A 21,750-nucleotide genomic window follows, 5' to 3' on the forward strand; every position below is an offset into this window, starting at 1 on the left:
AAAAGAAAAAAGGAAGAAAAAAAAGGAAAAAAGGAAAAAGAAAGAGATAAAGAAAAAGAAAGAAAGGTGAAAAAAAGGGGTGGGGAAGCAATCAGAAATCAAAAAGAAAAACAAAAACAAAAACCACGGGGGAGTATCTTCTGATTCTGTAGACTTTAAGTCCCTTGACTTCCCCTGGAACTGGTCCGTCTAGCTGGTCTTCTGGGGGAGGGGCCTGTTGTGCTGATTTTCAGGTGTGAGCACTTGGGGGAGCTGCTCTGCCCCCTGCCTCGTGCAGGGCTCAGTGGGGGTTGTTTACCCCTTGAGGCCCCAGGAGGAACAACCCCAGTGGCTATGGCAGCTCTGGAAACCTGGATTCAGCTCCCGCAGTAACTCCGGAGCTCTCGGTCTGCAGGGTCTGGAGGCTCCGGGGCGGGGCCGCTGATCTGCTCAGCTCCGGGCAGGAGCGTCCTTGCTGTCCTGGGCCCTCCCGGCCTCTGCCTGTCCCGGGGGGATCCTGGGCTGTGTCCCGGCGCCCTGTGCTCCGGGGCCTGCGCTGTTGGATTCGCGCTCCCGCCCGAGCCCCTCCGAGCTGCTCCCGCTCCGCAGCCCCCTCCGCACGGAGCCTCTTCCTCTGCCCGAGCTCCTCCGAGCTGCTCCGGGTCCAGCCATGCGCACTGCAGCCCTTAGGGAGCACAGCGCGCTCTCCCCGGGGCGCAGGTGTCTGTTAGTGTCCCAGGGAGCCTGAGGGCATCCCCGCCCTCCTGGGTCCTGCTCTAACTCCCTGCAGGCCCCTTTCCACCCGGGAAGGTTGGTGCAGCTCCTGCTTCTCCGGGACAGGGCTCTCCTGTCCTGGGGACACTCGCCCCGGCCTCAGCCCGGCTCCTCGCGGGGCCCCTCCTCCTCGGAGGCCTTTTGTTTCTTTATTTCTTTTCCCCGTCTTCCTACCTTGATAGAAGCGCGAACTCTTCTCACTGTAGCGTTTCAGCTGTTCTCTCTTTAAATCTCAGGCCGAATTCGTAGAATTTCAGGATGATTTGAAGGTTATCTAGGTAATTTGGTGGGGACAGGTGACTTGGGGACCCTACTCTTCCGCCGTCTTGCCCCTCCTCCCCTTTAAAAAGTTAACTCTGAAAAGTCTCTGGGGCTGTGTTTACATTGTTTAGACCCTCATATTCTCAAATCTTCCCAAATCGCAGCAGTTTTCTCACCTAAGAAACTCTGTAGGTTTCCTTAGCATCACTCAGTACCTAAGGAGTTCTGTACTGCCAGACATTGCCATTCATTCAACAAATGGCATGGGAAGACTAGGAAAGACAAAGTCGTTAGCAATGTATCACTGTCTTTATGGATTCCATATCTAGTCCTCTCTGAAATCATCATATATAACCCTTTAAATGTTTTATTTAGCTTTATTTGTTTTGCTTTCAAAGTACATAGTTTTAAATTAGACTTTTTGTGGCTAAATGCAAAGAAAAATGCAAAGGTTTTCCTAGGATCTCTTGAACTTTCTTATTGACCATCAAATCAACAATAAGCAAATAAATGTGATTCTAAGGAAGGTATTTTGAGATTTCATTGAGAGTCAAGATTAATTTACACTAATGTAACTTCACAATGAGTTGTCCTGTATGTATTGTCTGTGAAAAAGTTTTGTAAAGACATGAAGAATTTGCTTGCCTTTTGGCTGGACATAGCCTTCTCTGGGAGGAAGCTATAGCTTTGGATTATTTGTGTGTGATGTTACGTAGGCTGGATACAGGGGACACCTAGGAGTGTTCTTGCTAGGTTTCCTGGTTTAGAACTCATTTGACAAGTGCAATTCCCGTTTTTGGAAATAATTCACAACTATCCTGTATTTTTTATTTTTGTAAATGTCAAAAGTCACAGAATTGAGAAGGAAGAATAAATTTGAAGCCTGTTTCATTGATGAGAAAACTAGAATTCAGGTAATTGTAGAGCCAGAATCATGTACTGGGCCCAGAACTAAAAAAAGTTGCCACAACTTTAACAGAAAGGGGTGCATGTGCCCCTTCAAATCACTATGTTTGTATCCTTTGGATAAATACCTAGTAGTGCAATTGCTGGGTTGTAGGGTAGCTCTATTTCTAACTTTTTTTAAAATTTAAATTCAGTTAACCAACATACAGTAGTACACCATTAGTTTCAGATGCAAAGCTCAATAATTCCTCAGTTGTGTATAATACCATATGACCTCCTTAATGCACATCACCCAATTACCCATCCCCCCACCTACCTCCCCTTCAGTGACTCTTAGTCTGTTTCCCATAGTTAAGAGTCTCTCATGGTTTGTCTTCCTCTCTGATTATTTCCCATTAAGTATTCCCCCCTTCCCCTCTGTGCTGTTTCTTATATCCCACAAAGGAGTGACCATATGATAATTGTCTTTCTCTGATTTATTTTTCTCAGCATAATACCACTAGTTCCATCCATGTTGATGCAAATGGTAACAAAGAGTTTCCCTTTCTCTGCATCCTTGCCAGCATTTGTTGTTCCTGAGTTACTAATTTTAGCCATTTGGACAGGCGTGAGGTTATATCTCTTTGTGGTTTTGATTTATATTTCCCTGATGCCAAGTGATGTAGTCTTTTCATATGTTTATTTGCCATTTGTATGTCTTCTTTGGAAAAATGTCTGTTCGTGTCTTCAGCTCAGTTCTTGCCTGGATTTTTTGTTTTTTTGGGTGTTGAGTTGATAAGTTCTTTATAGATTTTGGATACTAGCCCTTTATCTGATAAGGTATTTACAAATATTTTCTCCCATTCAGTAGGTTGCCTTTTATTTTTGTTGATTGTTTCTTTTGCTGTGCAGAAGCTTTTCATCTTGATGAAGTCTCACTGGTTCATTTTTGCTTTTGTTTTGCCTGCATTTGAAGATATGTCTAGAAAGAAATTGCTGCAGCTGAGGTCAAAGAGATTGGTGCCTGTGTTCTTCTCTAGGATTGTGATGGATTCCTGTCTCATATTTATGTCTTTCATCCATTTTAAGTTTATTTTTGTGTGTGGTATAAGAAAGTGGTCCAGTTTCCTTCTTCTGCATGTGACTGTCCAATTTTCCCAGTACCATTTATTGAGAACAATGTCTTCAACAAAGAAAGTTTTAATACAGGCCTCACTAATTCCTATAGCATTAGTAATGTGTCTCAATTTTCAAAATGAACTTATTTTTAAAAGCTTAAACTTAACCTGAAAGATTTTTTTCTTAAGATTTTATTTATTTATTCATGAGAGACACACAGAGAGGCAGAGACATAGGGGACGAAGCAGGCTCCTCGCAGGGAGCCCGATGCAGATCCCTGGACCAGGATCACACCATTAGCTGGAAGCAGACACTCAACCACTGTGCTGCCCAGGCATCCTAACCTGAAAGATTTTAAATGAAAATAAACTAGAATGAACAAACATAAGAAATGATCCTCTTTGAATTAGGGATCTAGGGATCTAGGACCTTGAGTTTAAAAAAAAAAAAAAACCACACACACACATCTCCCCAATGTATTATGGTGATGTGGTGTAAAAGATCCATTTAATGTATTTAAAACTACCTTGACTCAGATAACATCTCTCTGAAGTACACTACCAAAATATTAATTGAGAAAAGCTGAAAATGGTTTTAGTTTACTCAATATCATATGTTAGAAGAATGTTTGCATGAGAAAACACTGAAGATGTAATTTTTAAATACAGATTTCACAAACTCATGGTGCAAATGGGTCCCACAGCTTCCTCTAGAGTAATAATTGTTTTTCATTGCTTGTTGGCTGCCTGTGGAAATTTTATTGCAATAACTCTACAAAACTAGTCATATCCACCCATGCTGTTCTGACCACCATAGCCAGCCCTGTAACAGTGACTCACAAACTGGCTTTCCAGGCCACTGTAAGTGGACTGGGCTGACACCCCCATGCCTTGCATCATCTGGCTGCGTATTCCCTGCTTCTGGCCCCATTTGTGGAATTCAGGAAAAGTTCTATGTATCTGTGTTGCTTGTTGGCTAGGTCTTTGGTTATAGCTGGCACAACTTCTTTATGAATGGCAAACTCAATATTGGCTTCGCCTGTCACTCTTCCATCAGGGCTAATCTCACTCAAGATAGACTGTCACGGGGTTGAGTGGAGAGAAGTTCTAAGTGTTGTTTTCGGTGGCTTTTTGTGGCAGCTCTCTTATTTGGACATAGTATCTAGTGGTACTCTGGACAGTAAAGTCTCTTTCTCCATATTCTGTGATCATACATGTTCGAGAGACAGTAACTGAAGTCTTTCCCAACAGATGAGTGGTGGCTGCTGTACTCCTCGTAGCCCCCATACCCTGTACTATAAACACCCTACCTCCTCCTTTCTAGGCCCACTTGCTTGACAGTACCAATATACCTCCTGGCTGTACCAGGGTGGTAATAAAGCCTAGTCACTATACAGACATGAACTTCAGAGGATCTGAGTATGGCCTAACTTCTTCCTGACTGCTTTTGAACACTTCAGTATACCTGTGCCCTTTTCTTCCCTTCTGCTTCCGTAGGGCCTTCTCACGTAATTCCTGTGAGGCAAACTGCACAAAGACTTTCCCTGTAATCTTGCCCTTGGGGTCCACAGGCAGTGTGATCCTGCTTGGCACAATTTCCAACCTCAGGAAAAACTGAAGAATTTCTTTCTTGATGCATCCAAATGGGAGTCCTCAAAGCCACACAAAGCCAACATTAGCTGTGTAGACACTATTTGGAACACTGTGCTTCAACACCAATCCATCTTGGTTCTGTGGAACTTGAATACCTCAATGTACTGGTATCCCATGCTTTCCTTGTCTTTCTTAAGGGCCATTTTTACATCATCTCTTCTGATTCAAGTTCCACAAAAGCTTTACCACTCCCGTCTGCCTTCTCAAGTGTTGATGAAATGGATGCCTGCATCCCCATCATGAATTGTCCAGTCAGAAAGGAAATTCAACAGAGCAGGACCAGGGCAGGCTATAGAGCTTGGCCACAAAACCTACACCTCCCTTGAGACCCAGCATCATGAACACTTGAGAGGATAGACGTCAAACAAGCTTGGGTGCAACTTTTTGTGGATTAAAGACAACCCAGGGAAGGGGGGAAGGGGATGCACACAGTCAGAGACACTTCTGGTAGCTAACAAATTGTACCCTGAAGGGAGCCAGACCAATTTATAATTTCATCAAACAAGCACAATTTATGGCCAAAGGACCCCCAGTTCCATCTGACACTTAAAAACACAGAGAACTCTGTGGAAAGTCCCGGAGCATCTCCTTTTGTTACTAACTTTGGGCTCCAAGTCTCCATGCTCCCGCTCTTTTTCACATCTCGCACCTCAGTTATCCCTCTGAGACCCTTCTTTTCCAGGAAGACATGGTGCACTCTAAGATATCTCAATTGACTTGAGGGGGAAGTTTTCCCAACATAGTTAAACATTTAAACCAATATTTGCACACCATTTTTTTCAACTTCCATCAAATTAAGCTTGTACTCTCAACTTTAAATTGATCCTGCTGCTATTCAAAATGTCTTTATGGCAGAAGTGGACTAAAGTACTGGGCTGATTTGGGGGAAAAAATAATTTTATCTCAAATGGAGAATTTGCAGCATCCTCTTCCAACATCCTTCATCCTGTCTTCACAGCCTGAATCATTCATCTCACAAATATGTTGAGAACGTAACATTTGCTGCCTGGAAATTCATGCTTTCTTAACATATAAAGATGACAGTTATTAGTCTGTCATCAAGATCTAAAGCTTTCTTTCTTCTAGCCTCAATGGTAAACCGATGTGGTATTGTTTTCAAGATGGCAGTCTGAGGCCATGAAAGAGAGAAAAGAGTGATCCATACAGCCACCTGACCTGACCTTTCTTGACTGATTCATCATGATCCAGCCAATCAGTTTTCATGTAAAAAAAAAAAAACACAACTTTTTTATGCAGTGCCTTTAACTGTGGTTTATCGGTAGAGATTAAATTATGGAACCACTAGCTGCATTACCAAATTTAGTCAAAGCATTTGCAATGAACTTTCTTTCTGATTCAGCAGTACTGAATTTTATTTTGTTTTTCCCAATTAAACAAAATGTCTCAACCATGACTAGAAAAGGAAAGAGAGGGGGAAATCAACCACTGAACCTTTCCAGTATCTGGACAAACCTCATCTTTTCGGGTTATAACTATATATACTCCTATATATAGTTGAATTCTGTGGAAGTAGTGTGTGTGTATACATTAATGCCTGAGAACTTGGAGGAGGTGATGACAGAAAAGAAAGCATTTGTTTCAAGGATGGTCAACAATGCTTTCTCTGGTTATCCTGTATTGAGGTCTGTTCCTGGCACTTAACCTCAACTATGACAAATTCTGATGGCTCAGGCTTTGATTTTACTTCAGAACTTTCACGTTTCTTGTGTTGGAAATCTGTTTCCCTTGCCCATCTTCCCTCAATCTCGTTCTTTTTTTAAATTTATTATATATATATATTTTATTGGAGTTCCATTTGCCAACATATTGTATAACACCCAGTGCTCATACCATCAAGTGCCCCCCTCAGTGCCCATCACCCAGTCACCCCATTCCCCCGACCACCTCCCCTTCCACTTCAATCTGGTTCTAATTCCTATGTTGCAGCTTGACAGTACAGAAGATAGAATAAAAAGAGTTACACTTTTGAAGCGCTGCTGCTTAACTAGGCTTTGCAGAAGCTGGGCTGGTGGGGTGTTCTCTAGACATCACTCATAACACAGGATTGTCTCGCTGTGAATGGTCACTTGCAAAGATTGAGTCTGCCTAGAATTAGCCAAAAGGTTTATGGAGTTTCTATGTAGCTTATTTATTTTTTTATTTGGGTAAAATTCATATTCATAAAATTCACCATCTGAATGTTAACCATCTGAAAGTGTGCAATTCAGTGGTTTTTAGTACATTCACTATATTGTGCAATCATCACCACTGTCTAGTTCTAGAATATTTTCATCACTCCATAAGGAAACTCCAAGCCTCTTAGGCTGTAACTTCCCCTTCCCCTAACCCCTAGCAACCACTAATCTCCTTTCTGTTTTTATGGACTTACCTATTCTAGATATTTCAGATAAATGCAATTACATAAAATGTGGCCTTTTGTCTGGCTTTTTTCACTTGCCATAATGTTTTCAAGGTGAATTCATATTGTAACATATAGTGGTACTTCATTCCTTTTCATGGCTGTATTATATTGCATTATATGGATATACTAGTCTTGTTTATCTGTTCATTAGTTGAGGGACATTTGGGCTGTTTAGCTCTTTTGAATACTGTGGTGCTGCTGTGAATATTCACACGCCAGCTTTTGTTTGAACATCTGTTTTCATTTCTTTTGTGTCTATACCTAGGAGTAGAATTGTTGTGTCATATGGTAATTCTGTTTAACTCTCTGAGGAACCTCCAAACTTGTTTCAGCAGCAGGTGCACTATTTTACAGTCCTACTAGCAATGTATGAGGGTGCCATTTTCTCTGTATGCTTACCAAAACTTTGTTAATTTCCAATTTTTTTATTATAGACATCCTAGTGGATATAAAGTATTTTATTGTGCTTTTGACTTGCATTTCTTAAGATTAACAATGTTAATTTTTTTTCATGTGCTTATTGACTTTGTGTGTATCTTCTTGGAGAAATGTCTCTTCAAGCCCTTTTACCCATTTTAATTTTTTTTTAAGATTTTATTTACTTATTTGACAGAGAGTGAGCATGCACAAGCAGGGAGAGCTGCAGAGGGAGAGGGAGAAGCAGGCTCCTGGGATTCCTCCCAGAACCCTGGGATCATGACCTGAGCTGAATGCAGACACTTAAGTGACTGAGTCACCTAGGTGCGCCCACTTTTATCATATTTTTAAATGCACCCAGGCCAAATGTCCATTTTTTTTACCCATTTTTATTTTTATTTATTTTTAAAGATTTATTTATTTATTTATTTGTGATATATATATATATATATATATATATATATATATATATATATATATATAGAGAGAGAGAGAGAGAGAGAGAGAGAGAGGAGAGGCAGAGACACAGGAGGAGGGAGAAGCAGGCTCCATGCCGGAAGCCTGAGGAGGGACTCAATCCCGGGACTCCAGGATTGTGCCCTGGGCCAAAGAAAGGCTGGTGCCAAACTGCTGAGCCACCCAGGGATCCCCTTTACCCATTTTTAGATGGAGTTTTTGTTCTTCTGTTGTTGAGTTGTAAATGTTCTTTATATATTCCAGATACTAGGCCCTTATCAGATACATGATTTGCAAACGTTTTCTCCCTTTCTGTGTGTTGTCTTTTCACTTTATGGACAGTGTCCTTTGATACATCTGTGTGAGTTTTAAAGTTTTACAAAGTTGCCCCATGTGAAATTTGAAGGAATATCTTTAGTCAATCAGTGTTTCTCTCTTCTGTCTTGCCCCTTTTCATTTTTCTTCACTCTCTTCTATTGTCTTCCTTTCTCTTATCTATACTTTCTGAGGACCAGAAAAAAAGAAAGAGCTTACACCCCAATGTAAATGACTAATTAGGCCTAATGACTTACTCTCCCACCAAAGGTGTTAGCATCTCAGTAGTTGAAAAGAAAGCAAAGGAATTCATGAAATGTCAGCGTTGCTCCTGAAATTACACTAAGTTAACAACTGCAGTTTTACCTAAAATAAGGATTCTAGTCCTAGGTCTGAGGTTTTACAAAGCCAATTATGCCCTCTGTGAAACTCTCTGCTAAGCCTGGGGGCTTCTGTGGGCAGCCACTGTGCCCAGCACATTAGTAATTAAGCCTCAATGTGTTCTGTTCTTAAACAGTTAGATGCTTTTAGAAAATAGACCCTTTCCTTGAGTCTCGCCTGCAGGACTCCTAAGATCACCTCTGAGTGTTCTTCCTTATATATCTTCAGAGCACCATGAACTCCACTGAACATGGTTGCATTTTCTTATTCCCAAACCGTATTGTCCTGAGGTTGAAATGAATCTGTAGCCTCTTAGCCTTCCATGCCTGCTTGCGCACCCATTGCATCTTCTCTGTCAGTCTGTGGACATGATTCTTCCTTTTAGTATCACAGAGGCTGTTGACAGCTCTAATGATTATGCTTGAAGACAAAACCTAAATTACCCTAATCAGCCTGCTCTGGGGCTGGCAGGTATGTGGTGCTGTCACAGCGAGTTGGTGATATACAATCTGCCATGAATAGAGCTTTTTTTTCAGCTGCTCTGGCAGGGCCACCTGCCGTCTGTGCCCCACTTCCTGCCAGGAAGCTCTGTGACCTTCAGTGGCCAATGCCAAGTGATTAGAAAACTGGTAGCATTTGTGCCAGGACCTTGGTCTCTGTGGGTTTTGTTCACTGTGACAGAGAATCAGGAAGTTCCAGAAAAGAACTACAGAGAAGTTTTCTCCTCATCCAAAGATACAGAATAAGGATTCTGACTATACAAAGGTAATGAGAAGCAGCTCAGGGCAAATCGTTCCTTTCTCAGACCTGTGCAAGTAAGATTTGGTCAACAAATCTCTCAAAATACACAAGCAACTTTGAGCTGCTCACCCATTCAGCAATGAGAAAAGAGACTGGAGAATCTGATAAGATAAATGTTAAAGGTAAAAACCAGACCAGCTTAACAATGAATAATTGGAAAGTGAAATTTTTAAAAAATACTATCCAAAAATATGAAAAAATGGGGATAAGTCTAGCAAAAGATGTGTAAGATCTGTGCAAAAACAAAAAAAAGCTAAGTAAAATTAAAAACTGAGAGATATTAAAGAAGACCAGAATAAGTGGAAACATACATCATATTCATGAATCAGATGATTCAATTTGTAAACATACCAATTCTCTGTAAAATGATCTATAGACTCAGAGCAGTCCTAATCAAAATACCAGCAGATATCTTTGGAGAAGTTAATGCATTGATCCTAAAATGCAAAGACCTAAAATAACCGAGCAACTTTGAAAAAGAAGAAGAAAGTTGGAGAAGTTGGAGGGCTAATGCTACCTTATTTCAAGACTTAGAAAGCTACTATATGAAGATATTGTGGCAGTGGTATAAAGATAGATCAGTAGAATAGAATAGAGAACCTTGAAATAAACCTACTCACATATGGGCAGCTGACTTTCAACAAAGTTACAAAGCTAGTTCAGTAGATAGTAAAGACTGCTGGAATAATTGGATATCCAGATGCAAAAATATGAATCTTGATCCACATTTTGCACAATATGCAAAAATTAACTCAAATGGATCATAGACTTAAAGTTTAAACCTACAAGAGTACAAAACATCTAGAGTAAAAAACAGGAGAAAATGTTTGTGATCTTAGGTTAGGCAAAAATTTTGATCAATAAAAGAAAACACTGCCAAGTTAAACTTCGTAAAAATTAAAGCCTATGCTCTTTAAAGATATCATTAACAGAATGATCAGATCAGATACAAATTGGGAGAAAATGTTTAAAATACATTTCTCTTAAAGGATTTGCATTAGAAACATGTCAAGAACACTTAGACTCAATAATAAGAAAATAAATAATTGCAAAATGCACAGAAGATTTGAATAGATGAAGTCCAAAACATTTAAAAAGAAGACCATTATCACAATCAGTGTCAAGAGAAAACACGCCCACACTCAGCCCTTTAGTACTATTGTCTAGAACAGCTGCAGCAGGAATAGTAATGACGAGCAGCTCTGATTTGGGGAGAGTTTCCACCCAATCCATTGTTTTACCTAGGTTCTCAACCTTTCCAAAGAAGATACAAAGATAGAAATAAGCACATGGAAAAATATCCAACATCATTAGTCATTAAGAAAATGCAAATTAAAACTACAGTGAAATACCACTACATATCTATAAGAATGGCTAAAATTAATAAGACTGACCATAACAAATGTTGATGAGAATGTAGAAGAATGGAAACTGTCATGCACTGTTCCTTGGGATGTAATTTGGGACAATCATTCTAGGAAATACTTTGGCAGTTACTTAAAAAGCTAAAAAATACTGGGAGATATTTTCATACCCATGTTCATAACACTATTCACAGTAGCCAAAGTGGTAGCAACACACATGTCCTCGGCAGGTAAATAGATAAACAAAGTCCAGTCTATGCACACAATGGAATATTACTCAACCTTAAAAAGGAAGGGAATCCTGTCACATGCTACAACATGAAAGAAACTTGAGGATATTGTGCTGAGTGAGATAAGCTAGTCACACAAGGACAAATACTTAAGATTTTGCTTATCTAAAAATAGTCAAATTCATAGAAACAGAAAGTGGAATGGTGGTTACCAGGGATTGAGGCAAGGGGGAAAAGGGAGTTGTCTAGTGAATACAGAATTTGAGATTTGCGAGATAAAGTTCTGGAGATCTGTTTCACAATGTGTGACTATACTTAACACTGCTAAACTCTGCACTCAAAAGTGGTTAAGATGGCAAATTTTATGTTGTGTATTCTTAACCATAAAAATGAAGAAAAAATTAAACATACTTACTATGTGATATAGTCATTCCACTCCTAGGTATTTACTCATGAGAAATGACAGGACTTGTCCATACAAAGACTTATATAAAAATGTTCATAGCAGCCTTGTTTGTAACATCCAGATGCCAGAAACCACCCAAGTATCATGAACAAATGGATGGATGCACAAATTGTGCTATAAACATAACAGTTTCTGGGCTCTCAGTTCTATTCTATTGGTTTATATGTCTGTCCTTATGCTGGTACCACATGGCCTTGATTACTGTAGCTTTGTAGTAAGTTTTAAAATTGGGAAATGTGAATCCTCTAACTTTGTTATTTTTCAAGATAGTTGGGATTGCATTAAATCTATGTATCAGTATATCACTAAAGATATAAATCCAGAAGTCTTTCCTAGAAACTTCTATAAATACTAAACATACCCTTTCATAGTTGTTCATTTTACTAATACAAGCCATTCTCTTTTTACTTTGTTCTTAAACTCTGGGTAATCCCTTTAATGAATTTAAAAAATACTAAAAACAGACTTACATCTTTTTCATTTGACATTATTTATCTTAGTTACTTACATACTTCATTAAAAACCCAGCCTTTCAAGGGCACCTGGATGGCTCAGTCAGTTAATGTCCAGCTCTTGATTTTGGCTCAGGTTGTGATGTCATGGCTCATGAGATCAAGCCCAGAGTTGGGCTCTGCACTCAGCAGGGATTCTGCTTGAGATTTTCTCCCTCTGCCCCTCCCCACACACGCATGCACTCTCTCTCAAATACATAAATCTTTAAAAACAGAACAAAACAATAAACCTAGCCTTTCATTTTTTCAGTCCCTTTGAGTTTCCCTTGGAATCTGCCACAATCAATCCAAAAAGAAGATGGTAATATATGGTTCTGAAGCCCACTACCAGCATTTCTTCTTTGTTGCTGTGTTGCCTTCATTTGAGACCCTTGAAGATAAGAATACTATGGGATGAGGTATCAAATCCAGCTCAGATCCTGTTGTTTTACTGAAGAACATCCCAAGAATGCCAATCTGTGTGTGCTCATCCTGAGCTTGCACAGGCTTGCTTTGGCTTCCTGGAGAAGCCTCTTGATGGCTTTGGACCTTGAAAGTCATTGAGCTGCAAAAGAGAATGGTGACACGAGGAGGCATGGACACAGGGGACACTTTCTTAATAAAGCATTCACCTTCCCTCATCCATAAGGCCTCAGTGTCCTTACTGTTTGTCCTGTGTCAGCAAAGAACCCCAGACAAAGCAGTGTGCCTAACCAGGAAGCTGGAGTGGCAGAGAGGCAAGACCATGAGGGAGGACTGAAGGGAGCTTCAAGGACAGATTAGCCTTGTGAAGCAAGTCTCTTCCCTGCCTCTGCTATGTTGGATTCCAAGCCAGGAAGCAACTGTGCAAAAATGGGAGGGCTTAGGTTGGCTAGAGGTCACCAAAAACAGAAGATTCAAATGCTTATGTGCAAGGAATGATGAAGCAGTCCAAAACATTTAAAAAGAGGGCCATTTTCATTGTCAATATCAAGAAAGAACACACCCACACTCAGCTCTTTAGTAACGTTGTCTAGAACAACTGCAACAGGAACAGGAACAACAAGCAGTTCTGACTTTCAGGAAGATTCCACCCAATCCATTGTTTCACCTAAAGGTCTTCAACCTCTTCCCCCTACCCAGAATCTCACCATCATGCACTCATTCTTATTCTCAGCCTTAAGGAAGGGAACTGTAGCCCAGGACATGCTGACAGCTTCACTTGGAGAAGACTTACTCAGAGCCCCCTAAAATATGTGGTTTCTGCTTTCCCTGAAGTGGTTTGCCTGCCAGGCTTCTGTGGTCCCACCACAATAGCATCTGCTAACCCTGTATTCACCTAAGGGGGCATGTTGTCTCTACTCTAGACCAACTGTCCCTGAGCAAAACTCACAAGACATTTGATTTCAGTGCCTATCATGCTACCCAGCTACCTCCTGCTATTTAGGACCTCAGTTCCCTCAGTGAAGAGGTTGGCCTAAATTGGCTGAGAAGTTCTTTGCACATCATGTGTCCCATGACATTCAGAAATTACTCAGCTTCGGATCTAGTACCAGCTCCTACCAGAGCTTTCCCCACTTTAGCTGCTCAGGCCACAGACATTGAAGCCATCCTTGATCCCTCTCTCTCTCACTCTCTCTCACACACACACACCCCCAACACACACACACCCTTTGTCTAATCCAGCTGCTGATGCTGTCAGCTCCACCTTTAAAGTGTATCCCATATCTAAACACTTCTGACCACCTTCATCCCCCTAATCTTCATCTCTCACCTGCAATATTGTACCAGCCTCGCCATTTGGTCTTTTTACTCCTATCCCCATCACTCAGTTCTCAACTTTGCAGTCAGAGCGATCCCAATAAAGTGTGAGTCAGATCACATCACTCACCCACCAAAGCCCCCTATTTCACTCAGAGTAGAAACCAAACACCTACCTTCTAGAGCTTTTAAGATTCCTACCTCAAGACCTTTGCACTTGGCTGTTTTCTCTGCTCCTACATTTTATGCCAAATGTCCACATAACTTACTTCCTTACCTCCCTGGGAATTTACTCTACTGTCACCTTCTCATTTGGGCCTATCCTGGCAACCCAACTTGAAATGGCAGTGCCACCTACATTCTCTATCCCTTGTCCCTGCTGTACATCCTCCATAATTCTTCCATCACACCATGTGCTGCATTTGTTTTCCTCCTGCCCCAATTAGAATGTTTGATCAATGAGAATAAGGTAAGGAATTTTGTTTGTTTTTTTTTGCTACGATGTCCCCAATGCTTAGAACATAGTCTGACATTTGGAAGGCCCTGAGAACTATTTAACTGGATTAATGAAACAAGGAATAGCAAGTTCTTTCTTGCAGGAAGTACAGAGGTATAGAGCAGTATATGCTTTCCTTCCCTCATTCCTCAGTCTCATTCCCTTCTTAGCTTACATTTGCTACTTATTTCTTATACCTGATATTTCTTGGAAGTGGCAGAAGGAGGGACCACATTCCAGTGGCAGTCTGCAAGGGTAGTCCTTGGATTAGAAGTATACCTCATATTACATAACACTACATTTCTCTAGTGGCAAATCCACTCTTCTGTGTCTTAAGCTTATTTGTCTGTCTGCCATTCTTAGCTCATGTTAGAACTTGCCTATTTGAGAAGCTAAAATTGAGATTTGGGATTCAGTATTTTGAAAGTCCATAACAAATACCCAAATAAATCCATCTAAAACTGAGCTTCCAATCCTCCTTAGTTTTGAACTTCAAGTCTAAAACATCTTTTAAACTTCCAAGTGGAGAGGTTCAATATGCAGTTAGATACATGTGCCAATGTCTGTGAGGAATGAAAAAAAAAAGGTCTGTTAAAAGAGTCTTAAGGAGGGCCGCCTGGGTGGCTCAGTTGGTTAAGCATCTGCCTTCGGCTCAGGTGATGATCTCAGGGTCCTGGGATCAAGTCCTGCATCAGGCTCCCTGCTTAGTGGTGAATTTGCTTTTTGCTCTGCCCCTCCCCTTCACTCTTGCTCTCTCCCTCTCTCTCTCAAATAAATAAATAAAATCTTTTAAAAAATGTATTAATGATGAGAGCCTATATGTGGAAACTTGAGGTTGAATCAGATGTAAAAAGTATTTCTTTCTCAATTACTCCCGCCTCCCTCACTTATTCACTCATTTATTGACTCAATATCCGTGTTATACAGTCTCTTCATGGAGTAACGTTCAAACAAACACAGTTAGCAACTCAAACTAAACTTAAAAATGATCTTTGCTTTTTTAAAAAAAATTCAGTTTGATTAACATATAGTGTATAGTTTCAGAGGTAGAATTTAATGATTCATCAGTTGCATATAGTACCCAGTGCTCATTCCGTCAAGTGCCCTTCTTTTTTTTTTTTTTTGTTTTTTTTTTCATCAAGTGCCCTTCTTAATGCTGATCACTCAGTTACCCCATCCTCCCACCATCCTCCTCTCCAGCAACTTCAGTTTGTTTCCTAGAGTTAATAGTCTCTTGTGGTTTGATTAGAGAAGACCCAGAAGATCCATGAAAGCATCTCACCACCTAGTTTCCCCCTCCTGCTCCTAGAGAGGGAACCACACACCTGGAAAATGAGTTCTTTCTCTCACATTGGGATTTCCTGGTGAGCAAAATTCCCCACTTTATTATATGATATAGTGACAAAGACAGTGAACCAATATTTGCAAATAGTTCAGAACTCCTATGGAGATACGAAGAGAGTTATGCTCTAAGACAGAAGTTCTCAGCATGAGCTACATAATACCACAAGGGCTATTTTTTAAAGTACTGCTATCCATGCCCCTCCTAGATAATCAAATTTAATTGATCCAGGGTGGGCCTGGTAATAAGTAGTTTTTAGAAGCTCCCCCAGGTTGTTTTTATGTGTAGCCGAGGTTAACAATGAATGGTCTAAACAAAAACTGTAACCTAGTTTATCTTTTAGGCCAACAAAATGCAGTGATTTTAAGTTGAGATTGAAGTGATAATGAACTAGATGAAGTGAAAAACAGAAGGATGTGAGGGAACATTCTGGGCAATGAGAATAGCCATGAAAAACAAGTTAATATGGAAATCCTGGTTTTAGAAAGCTAAGAGCAGCCTCTACAACCATTTTAGTTGTTCTTTAGAGTGAAGGAGTTATGCCCAAAAGAAGAACATTCCTAATTTCCCACAAAGCCGTATAGGAAATGACCTAAAGAAAACACACCTTCATACAAAGCTGGTACTGCCCTGTGACTGATTGGGTATGTTCATAACAACCTTTCACTTCCCTAAGTATATACAGATTTAATTTGCGATTCTTGCACATGTAACTACTGTGTTTGGGATTGATACCTCAGGAGCCCTCAAAAGGGGTACTAATGAATATAATTCCACCTTGACTATGAGTTTTCAGAGACAAAGATGCTATGGAGAGGATACTGAAACTATCCATAAAAAGGTGCTCATCCTGAATTGTTACCCTATTTGGTGAGAAAAGAGGTAAAAATGTCATGCTAACAAAAAAAATGCAGGATTTGACTCTAATATTACTAAAAGCTACAGGAAAAAAATGACCTTTATTACATTTCCCCCTATCTTCTGAAGGCCATATCTCAGTAATCATTTTAACCCTCACAGCCTCTGAAGAAAGTTTTGTTCATACTATAATCATGTCTGGGGCCTAATTTGATTGGTGTGCAAATCTCCACTCCCCTAGTTCTAAACATTTTTTGTTTATTTTCCGTTTTGTCCTTGTCTTCCAATTGCTAATGGTTTGGGAGAATTAATGGCCCAAGGGATAAACAGGTTTTGTTTCTAAGCATAAAGGCTTTATGGTCTTGCTAAAGAATTTTTTTCTACACTATATAATTCCCTCTTCTGCTGATGACAAAAAATGGTGCTTGCAGGAAATATTTGTCTTCCCATATGCCTTATGCTAGTCATGAGAGAAACAGAAATTAGAATGACCTCAAATCCTTGCACCATATTGTGTCTTTACTTCAAGCTTTCATGGTATCGGGGGACAGGGGAGAGGGAGAGGAAAGTTGTTAAAATAACGTGAACTTGGGGTAGACTTTCCAATGTAAATATCTTTTGAATTTCTTTACTCTGAAATGAATTATTTGAAACACAGCACTCTGTTATAACAAATTTTTTGTTTTATCAGGTCAAAGACAAGAGATTTATTTTCAAACTGGAGCAGAAGTTTGGGGTCATAAACAAAACTTACAAGTGTTTAGTGCCTTTCAGAACATTTGATGCCATCTCTTTAAACTCATATAGTCAATAAAATATATATATATATCCAACTCATAGAGTGAATATATTTTAAAGAAGCTCACCTTTGTATATACCTATATGTAAGCATTAACTTCTAAGTTGCCTTGAGGGGGGATGGGATACTGATGGAGTTGTTTTCACTAGACAACATTTTCAAGGTAACTTTGCTTTGGAAGTAGTAGAAAGAAAAAGTAATTTTATTTTGCAAATATTTGGGTACCTATTATGAAACAGATACAGTGCTAGATATTGAAGATATGTATAAGTCATGATATATGGCTTTGAAGATCTTTTACCTGAGCTGGCCCTTGGAGCATGGGCAGGAGCTAGCCAGTAGGAAAGAAGAAAAGGTAGGCCAGGTGGGGGAAATATATTCAATGACACAGAAATATGAAAAGCTCTAGAAAGTTCCAAGAGGAAGGAGATCTTCAGGGTAATTGGAACACTTGATTCATGTAGGAAAAGATGGAAGACAAGTCTAAGATGATGAATCAGAAGGCAGCAGAGTGTAGTAGTTGACAGCAAAGAGTCTGTCTGAGATCAACCCCTGGTCTCTTAACCAGGTAGCTTTACTCTCTACCTTTTCCCCTCATCTGCAAAATGAAGATGATAACAATATCTCATAGATGCTGAGAATAGTGCCTGGCATGATTTGCAAATTAAGGCAACAGTTTATCCTGAGATGGTAAGGACTAATGTTAAAATGATGTCAATGGGAAGGAAAGGCCAATTGCAAGAGATGTTTCTCAGGTGTATTTAAAAGGCTTACCAAATGATTGGAATGGAGTGAGTGAAGAATAGAACAGGAAGGAAAAGGTCAAGAATGGCAATCATGTTTTTAACTTGAGAAACCCTAGATGGTAGGGCCTGTGATTGAGATCAGAATATAGAAGGTGGAGATCTGTTTTTGACATGTTGTGTTTGAGGTTCCCACATAATAACCAGGTAAAGTTTCTCAATTAGAAAATAAGTAATAGGGATCCCTGGGTGGCTTGGTGGTTCAGTGCCTGCCTTCTGCCCAGGGTGTGATCCTGGGGACCCAGGATCGAGTTCTGCGTTGGGCTCCCTGCATGAAGCCTGCTTCTCCCTCTGCCTCTCTCTCTCTCTCCCTCTCCCTCTCTCTCTCTCTCTCTCTCTCTCATAAATGAATGAATAAAATCTTAAAAATAATAGGAATATTAAGCTTGAAAAATAATAAAAATAATGAATTTGACAGTTGTCAGTACAGAAATGGTCATTGAAGTCAAAAAAGGAACTATAAGATGAGAATACGTAGAGCGGGTTTTCTCAGTTTTGGTGCTATTAAAATTTTGGGGTGGCTAATTCTTTATAATTCGGGGGGGCTAGCCTGTACATTCTAGGATGTTGAGCAATATCCCTGGCCTCCACCCACTAGATGCCAATGGCTCTTTTTCCCTTCATCAACAAAAAAGGATGTCTCCAGATATCACCAAAGCTCTCCCCTAGCCCCAGGGCAGGGAAGGTGGTGGAGAAGGGTCCCTCATTGAGAACCTCAGGTTATAGAGTAATGATGGAGGGGGACACTTGAGAAAATTATATTCAGTTTCTGAATATATTAATTGCAGTAACAGATATTGTTTTAAGAGGCATTCTGAAGCAGTCAAGTGCTGAGCAAATGGTGTTTCTTATGATTAGCCAAGTTAAAAAGTCCTTGTGTATTATAGGTGAAATTGTGGGATTTTTTAGAGCCTTTCTTGTTATAGAAGTGGTTTGGATCATTAACAAAGGATATTCATCCATCTTCACTAGGGTCGGCAGGTCTTCCTCACCTCACACACAAATGCTTAATTTCAGATGGTGAAGCCAAGCTCCAAATCCTAGACTACTTTTACCCAAGGTTGCTCTGGCTGTTGAACTAGATGTAGTATTTCAGATCCCTCTTGTATTCTCAGCTTCTCAATTCTTTCTGCTCCTCCTCTATCCCCAATAGGGGAAGCTAACGCTAATGTCAGACAACATGTCTGCGGCTGTTCATAATCTTGGTTGTCATAGTTGCTGAACAAGAGATTTGTGATATCATATATCTTGGTGTTACTAGGAAACATTTTTAAAAAGGCAAACAAAAACAAAGTCAGACCCTGGGTCCTGGTTTTCAACAGCAGTAAATAATTCTCTCTATTCTCTTTCACACAAGGCCCTTTTCCACATATAGTTGAGCTATATCTCAAAGGATGTGCCTCAGGACCAAGTGGCTCCTGTAAATCAAGGAACTTGCTGTAGAAAATGGCATAATCTCTATCTAGAAACTATTCCCCACAGCCTTTTGCCTTGGGGAATAATCATTAGTGAAACTGGCATTGCTCTTATTTTAAGTCCGTTTCTCCTCTTGGATATACCTGAAAGTTGTTGGTCTTTTTGTGTGTTTTTTGTTTGACTCTTTATTTTTCTCTCCCCACCCCCCAGCCAGATAATCTCAAAAAGCAAAGATTTACTGCCTGGAACTGAGAGTCACTGTTCATTCAGCCAACAAAATCTGGTCTCCAGCTAACATTGAAGGCAACTGACTGTGAGTGCCTCAACCTGTTGAACCTGCAAAGGCCCCACCTCCCATACCACTGGCCGTGGCATGGAAAATTCCTGGGCACAGAAGGGTCAGCCTACAGACAAGGAATCAGCCAGCCATGCTCCTCTGGGCACAAGGACCTTGGCATCTAGCCAACCACTGTCATTAAAAGTGGGGCTTTTATGTTAGTTTTTCTTAAGTTCATGTTTCGGGCAGCTTTTTATTATGATGTGATTTTTTTTTTTTTCCAAGGCCAGGCCTCCACCCTCACATCTTTGGTGGAATGTGTTAATAATTTGCTCTAGGGAGATGAAAGCCTCTTTGATACAAGTAGAATAAACACATGGAACACTGCTCAAAGGTCTAATTTCCACAATAGGAGCCCAGTTTGGGGACTGAGAGTTGGATGGAGAGAACAGTCTCATTTCTGAATCACTTTTCTCCCACAGTGTCCCTCCTTTGCCTCTGCAGCTCTTTCCTGACTTGTCCAACTTAGGACAATGCCAGCATGTGCTCTAGGATTCTCCAGACATTTGGCAGCCAACAAAGGCCATCACTAACTGTTGTAAATCCCTCCACAAGTCCTGAAACAGACTGTAAAGGCAATTTCCTTCTGGATGGGGTTACTTTGTGTGAGCCGAAGATCTTTCTAAGTGCTAAATTAAGACTTAACACATTAAAGTGGAAAAGACATCATTGAGTCCAATTTCTTCTTTTTATAATGAAGATGTGAATGCCCAGGAAGATCATATGCCTTGTCTAGAATCACACAGGTCTTCCAAATCCCAGCATGGATTGTCCTCAAGACCTATGCTATTACAGTCCCATTGTTCCCAAGGACTGGCAGAAGTCAAAACAAACAAAAACCCTCTTCAGGGTTTCTCTAACTGCCTCTTTCTGTGCCCATCCCCATTTTGAGGTGCTTCTCTGTACCAAACTCTAAGCACTACCTCAGGAGCCCATGAGCTCTCTAGAATCTCACTCAGTTGCTTGGTCTCAGTAGTCTGACATGTTGGAGGTGTCTTACCCATGGTTCCCCAAAGCTTTCATCCTATACCCTAAAGGCCCTGCTTTCTGAAGTCGAATGACTTCTCAAAAAGACATCCCAGCAGACAGTGAATCAATGAGTTACCTGTCTCAGACCCCAGGTAGTTCATAGAAATTCCTCTCCATTCATAGAAATTCATTCGAACATCCTAAAGAAAGCCTGGAGAAGACTTGAACGTGGCTGTAGTTAGTATTTCTTGGTGACCTTTGTACTTGAGGCCCTTTCAAGTTTTGTTTTGATATTCATGCATCAGTAGGTTTGAGAATTTCAAAGGAATTGGTTTGGGGGCAACTTATAGTCTGGTGGAGAGTCCCAGTTAAGGGGTCCAGAGACCAAGGTCTGGGAAATGCTATCAACTATACTTGACCTTATGAAGCTACATAATCTCCCTGTGCCCTGACTTCCCAACTATAAAATGGAGATAAAACCTGCTCTAACCCATTTCTCAGGATTGATGTGAATCTAATTAGACAATAAATATTAAAGTAGTTCCTTAAGTAACTAGATGGGAAAGAGTCTTATTATTTAAGGTGGGATTTTTTTAAATCTAATAATCTTATGGATTTATAAACAATGGATAAATAATCCTACTTATAGTAGGTATTTCATTAATGGCAGACTCCTGCTTTAAGCTTCATTCCATGGAGCATGAATTCATGTGTTTTTCAACATTCTTATGATGAATTTTCTATGTGAATGTTTGCAAGATTTTTTTTTTCAGGCACCAAATATCCACTTTTCAGCCACTCTGATCCAAAGGTTACCCTATCATTTCTTTTCCAAAATGTGAAACATGACAGTAATCAATCCTCTTTTCATCCAAATTCTGTAGCTTTGATCTTCATTATCTTAACATTCAAAATATATAGATTTTTTTTATCATCAAAGTCATAAAATGTGTTTTGGCCCAGACACCTCAAGAGAT

At 40.2% G+C, this 21,750-nt stretch overlaps 1 protein-coding gene and 1 pseudogene across 1 annotated transcript in view; one reads left to right on the plus strand and one right to left on the minus strand.

The window, feature by feature from the left end:
• Positions 1–21,750, plus strand: part of ANKRD55 (ankyrin repeat domain 55) — a 409,242-nt gene that overhangs the window by 203,350 nt on the left and 184,142 nt on the right. Inside the window, exon 8 of the mRNA XM_055332857.1 lies at positions 19,678–19,780. The gene's annotated coding sequence lies outside the window, so the exon portion shown is untranslated. The remainder of the gene's footprint in view (positions 1–19,677; positions 19,781–21,750) is intronic.
• LOC129514239 (heterogeneous nuclear ribonucleoprotein F-like) lies at positions 3,798–5,009 on the minus strand (annotated as a pseudogene).

Source organism: Nyctereutes procyonoides, unplaced genomic scaffold (genome assembly GCF_905146905.1).
Source record: "Nyctereutes procyonoides isolate TBG_1078 unplaced genomic scaffold, NYPRO_anot_genome, whole genome shotgun sequence".
NCBI classification, from domain to species: domain Eukaryota; kingdom Metazoa; phylum Chordata; class Mammalia; order Carnivora; family Canidae; genus Nyctereutes; species Nyctereutes procyonoides.